The 10,921-nt window shown below is 18.5% G+C and overlaps 1 long non-coding RNA gene across 3 annotated transcripts; it reads right to left on the bottom strand.

The window, feature by feature from the left end:
• Positions 1-1,994, bottom strand: LOC133667432 (uncharacterized). Of its 3 annotated transcripts, none has more exons than XR_009832941.1 (3): positions 1,349-1,911; positions 696-1,223; positions 1-361 (listed from the first exon to the last, which is right to left on the bottom strand). It is a non-coding gene; the product is annotated as an uncharacterized LOC133667432 (long non-coding RNA). The 3 variants fall into 3 exon arrangements; XR_009832942.1 differs by lacking the exon at positions 1-361 and having other exon boundaries at positions 851-1,223; positions 1,349-1,449; positions 1,523-1,914; XR_009832940.1 differs by lacking the exon at positions 1-361 and having other exon boundaries at positions 851-1,223; positions 1,349-1,994.
• Between the last annotated feature and the right edge of the window lie 8,927 nt (positions 1,995-10,921).

The following is a 10,921-nucleotide window of genomic DNA, read 5'->3' as shown; positions in this document are numbered from 1 at the left end:
TGTTAAATAAAATTTTCTATATTTTAATTTATTAATAATTAAATAATAATGACTTAATGTTACTGTAAATCTTACCTGGAGAAACTAAAGTAAATGAATTTAATAATGGAATTTCTATTGAATTAAAAAATTTAATATTTTTTGGTGGTCATAATATATCAATTCCAATTTCATATTTGGGAAAATTGATGTATGAAAAAAAGTCAAAAAAAAAAAAAAAAAAATACAAAAATACAAAAAATATTAATGTTCTTGTTAATTCAAATAATCTAAAAGATAAAATAATTGGTCATGGGCAATTTATGATTACATTAAATGAAAAGTTTTTCTTCATTATTTATTAATTAAAATTCATTTGATTCTGAAAAATATAAAATTAAGAAAATTGAAAATACATATCATTGAATAATTGATATAAAAATTTCTAAAGTTAATAATGTATTTTGAATTAATAAATTAATTGGAATTATTGCAATAAAATTTCTAATAAAAATACCTAATAATGTTAAAATTAAATGTCCTGAAATTAAATTTGCTGATAATCAAATTAATTATAAAGTTCATTGATAAAGTTAAATAATTAATTTAACTAATTCAATAATAACTATAAAATTAATTAAAAATATTGGAGAGTCTTTATTGGAAAGCATTTTTTTTATCATATATTTCATATCAATCTTCTTACCAATACTTACTATTTTATCTCGTTCATCTTGTTACATGATACATTGATATTAATGTTCTTTTCATATACTTAAATCATTTTCATCTAAATTAATATTCACAACTAAATTCTTCTTCTTGTATCTTATTTGGAAAATGCACAAATGAAACATAAAAAGCATAAAAATGTACGCAAATATGTTTGTAATTAAATATTAAATTATAAAGATTATAATCATAGAAGAATAACAAAAATAACAATGTTTGATTCTGTTTGTTTTAATTTTCTAATGAAAAAAGAAAAATGAATATTTTAACCTGATGGACATTTAATCCAAGCTTAGTATTTTATTGCCATTATATTTTCAGATATTATGTTTTACCGAAGGACCAAAAGTATTCCTATATCTAATCCAATCAAATTTCTTGTTCCGTTTCATTACTTACATTTAAAAATGATAGAATTGAATAGCTGTAAAGTCATGCTTCTGCATAACATTTTAAGGCTGCCTGTGTATTCTGACAGTGTGCAGTGACAGGCATATTGGATGAATTTTTTCCTTATAAAAAAAAACAAAAAAATATTTATATATTTATTACATAAAAGTCAGATGTTAATATTTGACTTATTCCAATAATATATATAGAGGTTAATTTTTAATTTTACGATTTTATGAAAACTTACACGACATTTAAGAACACTAGAGTCAAAACTTTCTTCACCACTTTTACAAGAAAATACAATGCATTCTATGGATTCTATGGATTCAATGCATGCAATGGATTCTAATGAAACACGAGATGACATTACATTACAAATTTTTGCATTTATTAATGACAATTGAACAAATCCACGGACCTTTCGACCTTTATCTCGATTTTATCTTCTACAGAAAAAAATTAAGGCAATCGTGCCCGTAATAAGGTTACGTGTGCTTCGGAATTGATGAATTTTCTTTATCCACATGATTCTTTAAACACTGCGTCATAGAATTTGTTTTTACAAGACAAATCACGAGATTAGACCATTACAAATTCCACATTGTCGATTTCCACGTAATATAGTTAAATAACATTAATATAGACATTAATAATATAGACAATTAAATCTTATTTTAGAACAAGATATATTTAAAATGGATTATTATTATTATTATTATTATTACGAATGTTTATCAATATATTTAAACACCAAAATTATTATGAATTTAAATATTTCTGCATTATTATAATTCTTCGTATTCTAATTATATCGTATAATTTTAAAAGTATAATCTTCAAAATAACAAAACTATGAAAATTAATATGGAGAGAAACTATATGTGAGATTTATATTTACGTATGTTCTAAAATTCTACTATATAAACAATTGTTAATTTTATAATACAAATTGGTAAAAATATTCCAGAATTGATAAAAATTTCCAGAAAAATAGTTGAATTATTTACATTTCCACACTTTCAAATTAAATAAATAAAGAAAACTAAAGAAAACTAAAACACTTCACTAAGCACTTATTTAATATTTATGTATTAAGCATTTATTAAAATATTATTATTTCATACCATTGATTTTCTTTTTTTATTTCTTTTTACTCAACTTTTACTTCAAATTTTCAACTTTCATAACTTTCATTTTATAATCGTTAAGGTTACGTGTTATTTCGCATTATTCCTAGCAATCTTTTAAAATTATGCATTAAATTTGTTTATATATTTATAATTTATATTTTACATCGTATTTTTAAATATATTATTAATATATGTTTATGTATATGTATATGATTTACAAAATATAAATTCACAAAATATCTATTGGAAAATAATTAAACGTGACGACAAAAAACGATATTTAAATATCCTAAACGTATCTTAGCTCTTCTATAACAGCATTCGATTTAAATTGTTATATATAAATATATATATATATATATTTACAATATAACAATTACATTGTTATAAATTAATAATGTACCACACCTGTTCACAATATTATTTTAATTATTTTAATTATCATAATTTTGATATATAGTTATAAAATTTTGATATTTAGTTATAAAAAATTAATTAACAAATATATGATATCACAAATTTATTTATCGAATAAATAACACTAATATTATCAGACGATATATATGACGTTTTTCATAAAAATATAAACTATTTATATTATCAAAAATCTTTATCTTTCTTTAATTTTCACCTTTATAAAAGGATACAATATATGCGTATATGTATGTACATTTGTGTTGTATACATATACACACATTTATACATGTATAAACACATAAAATACGATCAATCTTTAATTTTTTTTAAATTAATTTAGATAATATGTTTGAACGAAGTACTTTTTTTAATGTAAATATGTAAATCCACTTTGTGTAAAATTTATTTATTTTTTAATTATTAACTTGTTAATAAGAATTTTATATGTACAGTTAGTCGCAGAAGTTTTCATACACTTTACACATATTCAATTAAATTCGTGTTATCGAAATCAACGATAATTTTGTTTTATATGAAATATTGCGAGTATAATAATATGAAACCATTTTTTTTATTATGGAACATCATTTCAAAGCAGTGAAATTAATTTTTCAAATTTCAACATTATTTTTCTTTATATATAATTTCATTACGTAATGTTTCAAGATAAAATAAAATTTTAAATTACAAGATATTTAATTCTAAATCTATCATCGGAGATAAAAAGAAGTATATTTTCAGCAAAAATTGTATCCAAAATATGAAAAAATGAAAGTTGATTTCACATACCCAAAAAAATTTTTTGTCCAAAAAAAAATTATTCTATACATAACACTTTAATATATTGCTATATATAAGTTTTCATCGAAATCAAATCTTTCATAATAATTCAATTTCTTTACAAGATACTATAAAAAAATTTGCATGCCTATATATTAAATTAGAAATAAAACCTCGAATAATCAAACTAACGGTAGTAATATCAGTAGTCTAAGTGCGTAATATAATTTTTTAGATAATTCAATAATTTATATTATTCATGAAATATGATAGTTTTACCTGTTTATATATATACGTATACATATATATATGCATGCTTGTATATACATACATATATATATATATATATATATATCAGTTTTTCCAGCTTTTTCATCTTTTTTCCTTCTTATCTATCAAATTATTTTCCAAATTACTATTATCGCATTTCCTTATTTTTTCAATGCTTTCTTTTTCAATGCTTCTGAATACGTAAGAATACCGTTAACGAAGATATTAAATTTATACTTATTTTTACTCATAAATTTATCTTCAATTTTTTTTTATGACTCATTCGTTCAATTACGTATCGCTTATTATATCATTTTCAAACTTCTAATTTCATCATGCCAATCTTTATCATTGCCTACCATAGAATATATGTTAAATATATAAAAATATATTAGATAGATATCATATTATCCTCTAATAAGAAACGATAACATCTAACTTCAAAATTTTCAATACTGTGTAGTAAAATTGTAGATTCTAAATTGTGTTGAGTCGTTGAATCCAAATATAATCTATTTCTATCTAAACTTGCAACTGTTAAAGTATCATTTCGAAAACTTGTGTATCTGCATCATCCGTAGTTAGATTATCGAAATCTAAAATTTTATTTAAGTAAAATGAATATTTTATAAAAGTATTTCATCTTCTCCAATCTTCTTATTCCAATGCTTATACTATTTTATCTTGTTCATCTTGTTACGTGATACATTAATGTTCTTTTGATACTCTTAAATAATTTTCATCGAAATTAATATTCACAACTAAATTCTTCTGACAATCTTGTATCTTATTTTGAAAATGCACAAATGAAATGTTAAAAGCATGATAATGTACCATAGCGTACGAATCGCTTGTTGTAGAGTAACCAGCTAAAATTGAGCATAAAGATCAACGTTTCCCGCTTGTAAAGAACGAAGAGAACTATATTTGTCTCCTTTATCTTCAGAGATATAATCGTTTTAATAATACACTATTCATAAAATTCTAAAATTTTTCCTTCTTTATATGATCGTAATGTATGAACTGTTTGTAGAGGAGTAGACAGTCAAAATTGGGTAAAGGATTCTCACGATAAGGAATGTCGAACGTTATGATCGTATAAAGATGAAGAAATTTTTGAATTTCTTTAGAATTCGGTAATCTCTTTCGTTATACATGTATTGTATCGTTTTTATATTTACCACATATTTATTCAATACATGTATGGTTCTTTCGTATATTTGTGCATTGCTATTATTATGCGTATGTACTATGTTTATATTGCGTTATGTTATATTTATTATGTTATTAGATATATATATATATATATATCTTTGAAATATATCGGAATATATGTATTTAAACTTGGATACTTAACGATGATTTAATGAAAGTGTTCTTCTTCTTATTTGTATGTATATACATCTTTTCTGTATGCTTTGTGTATAAATATGTATATATACGTATGTGATTATTGTTCGAATGTATATCGCTATTATTAAATATCCGCTATATTTATGTTACAATATATTTATTATATATATTTCATATTTTCGGAGTATGAAGGAAGATACATTTCTTTTTAGTTTAGGTATATATCGTTTCTGTGTGTGTTTGTACATATATATATGATTTTTACATGTGTGTGTAAATCGTTATTATTATATACCTACTATATTTATATCGTGTTATACTATGTTATGTTCCTATTATATTTGTACATATATATCGTTTTAATTGCGTGTGTTTATATATATACCATTTTATCTGTCCATATATGTGTGTTTCTTAACACCACCACTCTTGTACATAAGAACGTTAAAACTTTTTTCAAGATATCGTTTTTATATGTCTATTATATATATATTATTCGAATAATGTATGTGTATGTATATCTTAAACGAACGTATGTGTGTATATATTATTTTTGTGCGTTTGTATAGCGCTGTATCGTTTACTTACTATATTTATATTACGTTGTATATGCGATATATTTTCGGAGATACAACGGTTTTAAATATGAAATTTTTTCTTATCTAAATTCTATTCTTATCTAAATATAATACGTAAATCCAGAGATGTAAAGTAACGAATGAAAATACGTTTTCTTTTTATCTTATATATGTAGTTTCTGTATATAATCTGTATATATATTATTTCTTGTCTGTATGAATTTATATATGTACTTATACGATTTATGTATGGATAGCTATATAGGTATAATGTAGCTCTAATATAATAAAATAGCTATAGTACATATATATGATTTATGTATTATATTATTATTATATCCAGAGATAAAGTGGTTTTAACATTACCTAATTCTAAAAATTTCAAAATTTCCTATTCGTTATACGATCATAATGTAGAATAACCAGCCAAAATTGAATGTAATGAGTTCTCTCGACAATGGGTTTCATGCTCGTATGAAGAAATTTTGGAATCCTTAGAATTCGGTAATCTTAAAATAGGCGAATTACTGAAGATAATAGACATATATATATTTTGTTATAATTGCAACCAGAAAACATTGTCATTTACACTAAATTTTCCCTAGTTATTCTATGACAATCGCTTCAAATCTATTATCGAATAAAGTTGGAATTAAACTATTTAGCTAAATAATAATTAAAATTTATTAAATTAATATTTTTAATAATTTTATTATTTTTATATTTACATTATACTATAATCTAAATTTTCTAAGATTTTTAATTTTAACAGAATTTTTGGTTATTATAGTTTTATTTTATATTATTGATAATGAAATTAATACATGATTATTTTTAATTTTTTTAATATTTTCTGTTTGTGAATTAGTTTTGGGTATATCATTATTAGCAAGAATAAATTATGAATTATGTCATCGAAAATTAAGAATATTAGATTTAATTTATTAACTTAGGATTATTATAATTTTATTAATATTTGTATATTTATTTATATTATTTATTAAAAAAATAATTTAAATTTAATTATAATATTATTAATAAATTTACTTAATTTTAATTGAATTGAATGAATTTTTATTTTTTGTAATTTTAGTTTCAATAATATTTCTTACTATTTAATATTATTAACTTTATGAGTTTTTTGATTAATTTTTTTATAATTAAATAATAATAGAATAAATTGCTTGTTTATAAATTTATTATTAATAATTTCATTATTATTAGTTTTTATATCAATAAACTTATTGGTATTTTATTTATTTTATGAATTAGATTTATTTTATTGATTTTTATTTAATTGCCAAATGATGATGATTAAGAAAATCCTTAATTATCAAATTTAATTAATATTTTATACAATAATTTCTTCATTAATTATATTATATATTATTTATTATATTTATTGAATTGTAGATTAAATTAATTGTAGATTAAATTTAATATTAATTGAAAAATTAAATTTAAATTTAAATTTACTATTATTTATGTATTCATTAATATCATTTTTAGTTAAAATTCCAATTTATTTACTTCATGGTTGATTATTAAAGACTCATGTTGAAGCATGATGGTTATTATGAATCAATAATTTTAGCTTCAATCATATAGAAATTAGGAGGATATGGAATATTATGATTAATAAAAATTTTTAAGAATCAATTTATTTTTATACAAAAATTTTAATTGTAATTAGTTCATTTGGAATTTTAATTTTAAGATTAATATGTTCATCTCAGTATGATATAAAATCTATTATTGCAATTTCATCAATTGTATATATAGGATTAATAATTATAAGAATATTAACTTTTTTTAAAATAAGAATAAATGGTGGTTATTTAACAATAATTTCTCGTGGTCTTAAATTTTCAGGATTATTTTTTCTTAGTAAATATAATTTATAAACAAACTAGACGTTTAATATTTGTTAATAAAGATATAATTAACTTTATATCTACAATATTCTTATTTTGATTTGTAATATGTTCATCTATATTTATCTATATAATCTATATAATATAGGATCACCTGTTTCATTAAATTTAGTAAGTGAAATTATATTAATACTTATGGTTTAGTAATCATGATTAAAATTTATAATTATTATTTTAAAAATATATCGTTTATTTAGATTTATTTATTTATATTGACTAATCATGGAAAAACTTATATAAGATTTAAAATTAATAATTTTATTTATTGGTTGAATATTTTATTTTAATAATACATTATTTTAATAATTGAATTCCATTAAATTTAATGTTTTCAAAATTATATTTTATTTAATATTTATTTAAATAGTTTAATAAAAATATTGATTTGTGAAATTATATAAATATAAATTTATTTTAAATTATCATAAAAATATAATTAATTGGAATTTTGTTATTTAAATTTACATTATTTATTATATTATTAAGATTTTTATATTTAAGTAAAATTGTTATTTTAAATAAAATATTTATACATTTAATTCTATAAAATTTAATTTTTTATAATAATTGATTATAAATCATTAATACTCATTTTTTTAGTAAGGATTTTTCTATAATTATTATTTATTGAATTAGATATATAAATTTAAGAGAATTAAAAATAAATCGGTTTTTATATTTAATAATTTTATTTTTAATTTCTATATATATATTAATTTCAAGACCAAATATATTATCAATTATTTTAGGTTGAGATAAGTTAGAATTAATTTTTTATTTTTTAGTAATTTATTGCATAAAAATAAAATCATTTACTTCAGGTAACTTTAACTATATTACATATAGTTTATTTTAAAACGTGATACTGGATTATTATTAATTATTAATTATATGTTTAATAATTTATTATGGAAGATGAAATTTATCTTTTTATAAAATAAATAAATTTATAATGATTTTTTTATTGTTAATAGCTTTCACTAAAAGAGCTCAAATTCCTTTTTCAATTTGATTATCAATGGCAATGAAAGATCCAACATCTGTTTCATTTTTAATTCATTGTTCAATATTGATAACAGCTGGAATTTATTTATCAATTCGTTATGTAGATTTATTAGAGCGTAAATATAAAAATATTATTTTATTAATTTAAAAAATATTAAAAATTAACAATATTATTTGCTGAATTACAGCAAATTTTGAATTAGATTTAAAAAAAATTGTTGCTTATTCAACATTAAGACAATTAGGTTTTATAATAAGAATATTATCTAGGATTTACTGAATTAGTATTTTTATTTATTTTATTTATTTATTCATGCAAAATTTAAGTCATTAATATTTATTTATTAATGTGTTGGAAGATATATACATTTTATAAATTGAAATCAAGATATTCAATTATATTATGGAATATATTATGCTTATCCATTAAAAAGGATAATTATTATTTGTTCAATTTTAAGATTATATTTTTAGTTGGTTATTATTCTAAAGATTTAATTATTGAATGTTTTTCTCTAGAAAAATATATTATTTTTCAACAGTAAATTTAATTATTGGAACAATTTTAACTGTTTCGTGTTCTTTTTGAATAATTTTAGTTTTCTTTTTGAATAACAAATAAATATTTAATAATTAATGTTGTATTTAAAAAAGAAGATGAAATTATGGAAATTTCTATAATAATAATAATTTTAAGATTAATTTATTATGAATTTATAAATTAATAATATTTAAAATAATAATTATAAGAATAACTATAGGACATAATTTTTATAAATTTATTTTATTAAGTAATAATTGCTTTATTGCAAATATTATTTATATTTATAAATATAATTTATAAAAGAATTGATAAAAAAAATTAATTTTATCAATATTTAATTATAAAGTATTCATTGAAAAATCAATTATTAAAATATTATCAAGTAAATTTTTATTTTTAACATTAAATTTACATAGTTTTAAAATTACTAATATTATATTAAAATTAATGTATTTTTAACTAGTATAATTTATGTAATTTATTTTTTAATTAACATAATTAATTTTATTAATTAATTAATTAAATTATTTATTTAAATAGCTCATATATAGAGTGTAATATTGAAAATATTAATGAAAATTTTTAAATAGATAATAATATATAATTTAGTTAGAATAATATAATATCTAAATAATTTATTAACAATAAATTGCTAAATAATTAGCTTTAATTAATTTAAAATTTATTAAAATTTATTTATTATAACAATATATAAGAAGTAATAATTTACATTTAATTTCGACTTAAAGATTGATTCAATTAATTAAATCCTTATATTATTTTAGTTATTGTAATTATTATAATCTAATTAAAATATTCAATTTAAATAATTGTTTATTCCCTCAAATGATAATATTAAAATTAATAAAATTAAAAAATATGAAATTATTCTATATGAAATTAATGTTCTATAAGATTTTAAATAATAAATAACAGGTAAAAATAAAATAATTTCAACATCAAAAATTAAGAATATTATTGTTATTAAAAAAAAAAGGAAGTGAAAAGGATAAATTAGATTTTGTAATAGGACTAAATCCACATTCAAAAGGAGATCTTTTTCAAAATCTTCTTTTTTTATTGAAATAAATTTATTAAAAGTATTAATGAAATTAAAATGATTAATAAAAACATAAAAAGATATATATATATATATAATTATATTAAATTTAATTAATTTTCTTAATTGAAAATTAAACGTATTTATTTATACAATACATATATATATATATATAAATAATTAAAATTTAATTTTTAAATTTAAATCAATAAATAAACAAAATATAAATAAACAAAAATAATCAAATTACATCAATAAAATGTCAATATCAAATGGCTAATTCAAAATTTATATTATGTTTATTTCAAAAATGAATTTTTAATAGTCGATATGGAGATACTAAAAGAAAAATGATCCAATTAGTACATGTAAACCATGAAATCTAATAGCTATAAAAAAAATTGAATAAAAAAGAAATAGAATCATAAATTTTATCATTAAAGCAAAAAAAAAAAAGAATTTAAATATTCAATTGTTTATAAAATAGTAAAATAAATCCCTAATAAAATTGTTTGTGTTAAATAAAATTTTCTATATTTTAATTTATTAATAATTAAATAATAATGACTTAATGTTACTGTAAATCTTACCTGGAGAAACTAAAGTAAATGAATTTAATAATGGAATTTCTATTGAATTAAAAAATTTAATATTTTTTGGTGGTCATAATATATCAATTCCAATTTCATATTTGGGAAAATTGATGTATGAAAAAAAGTCAAAAAAAAAAAAAAATACAAAAATAC

This window comes from Apis cerana, linkage group LG15 (genome assembly GCF_029169275.1).
Source record: "Apis cerana isolate GH-2021 linkage group LG15, AcerK_1.0, whole genome shotgun sequence".
NCBI classification, from domain to species: Eukaryota; Metazoa; Arthropoda; class Insecta; order Hymenoptera; family Apidae; genus Apis; species Apis cerana.
Note: the sequence above shows the minus strand (reverse complement) of the source record. Positions and strands in the feature narration are given on the sequence as shown.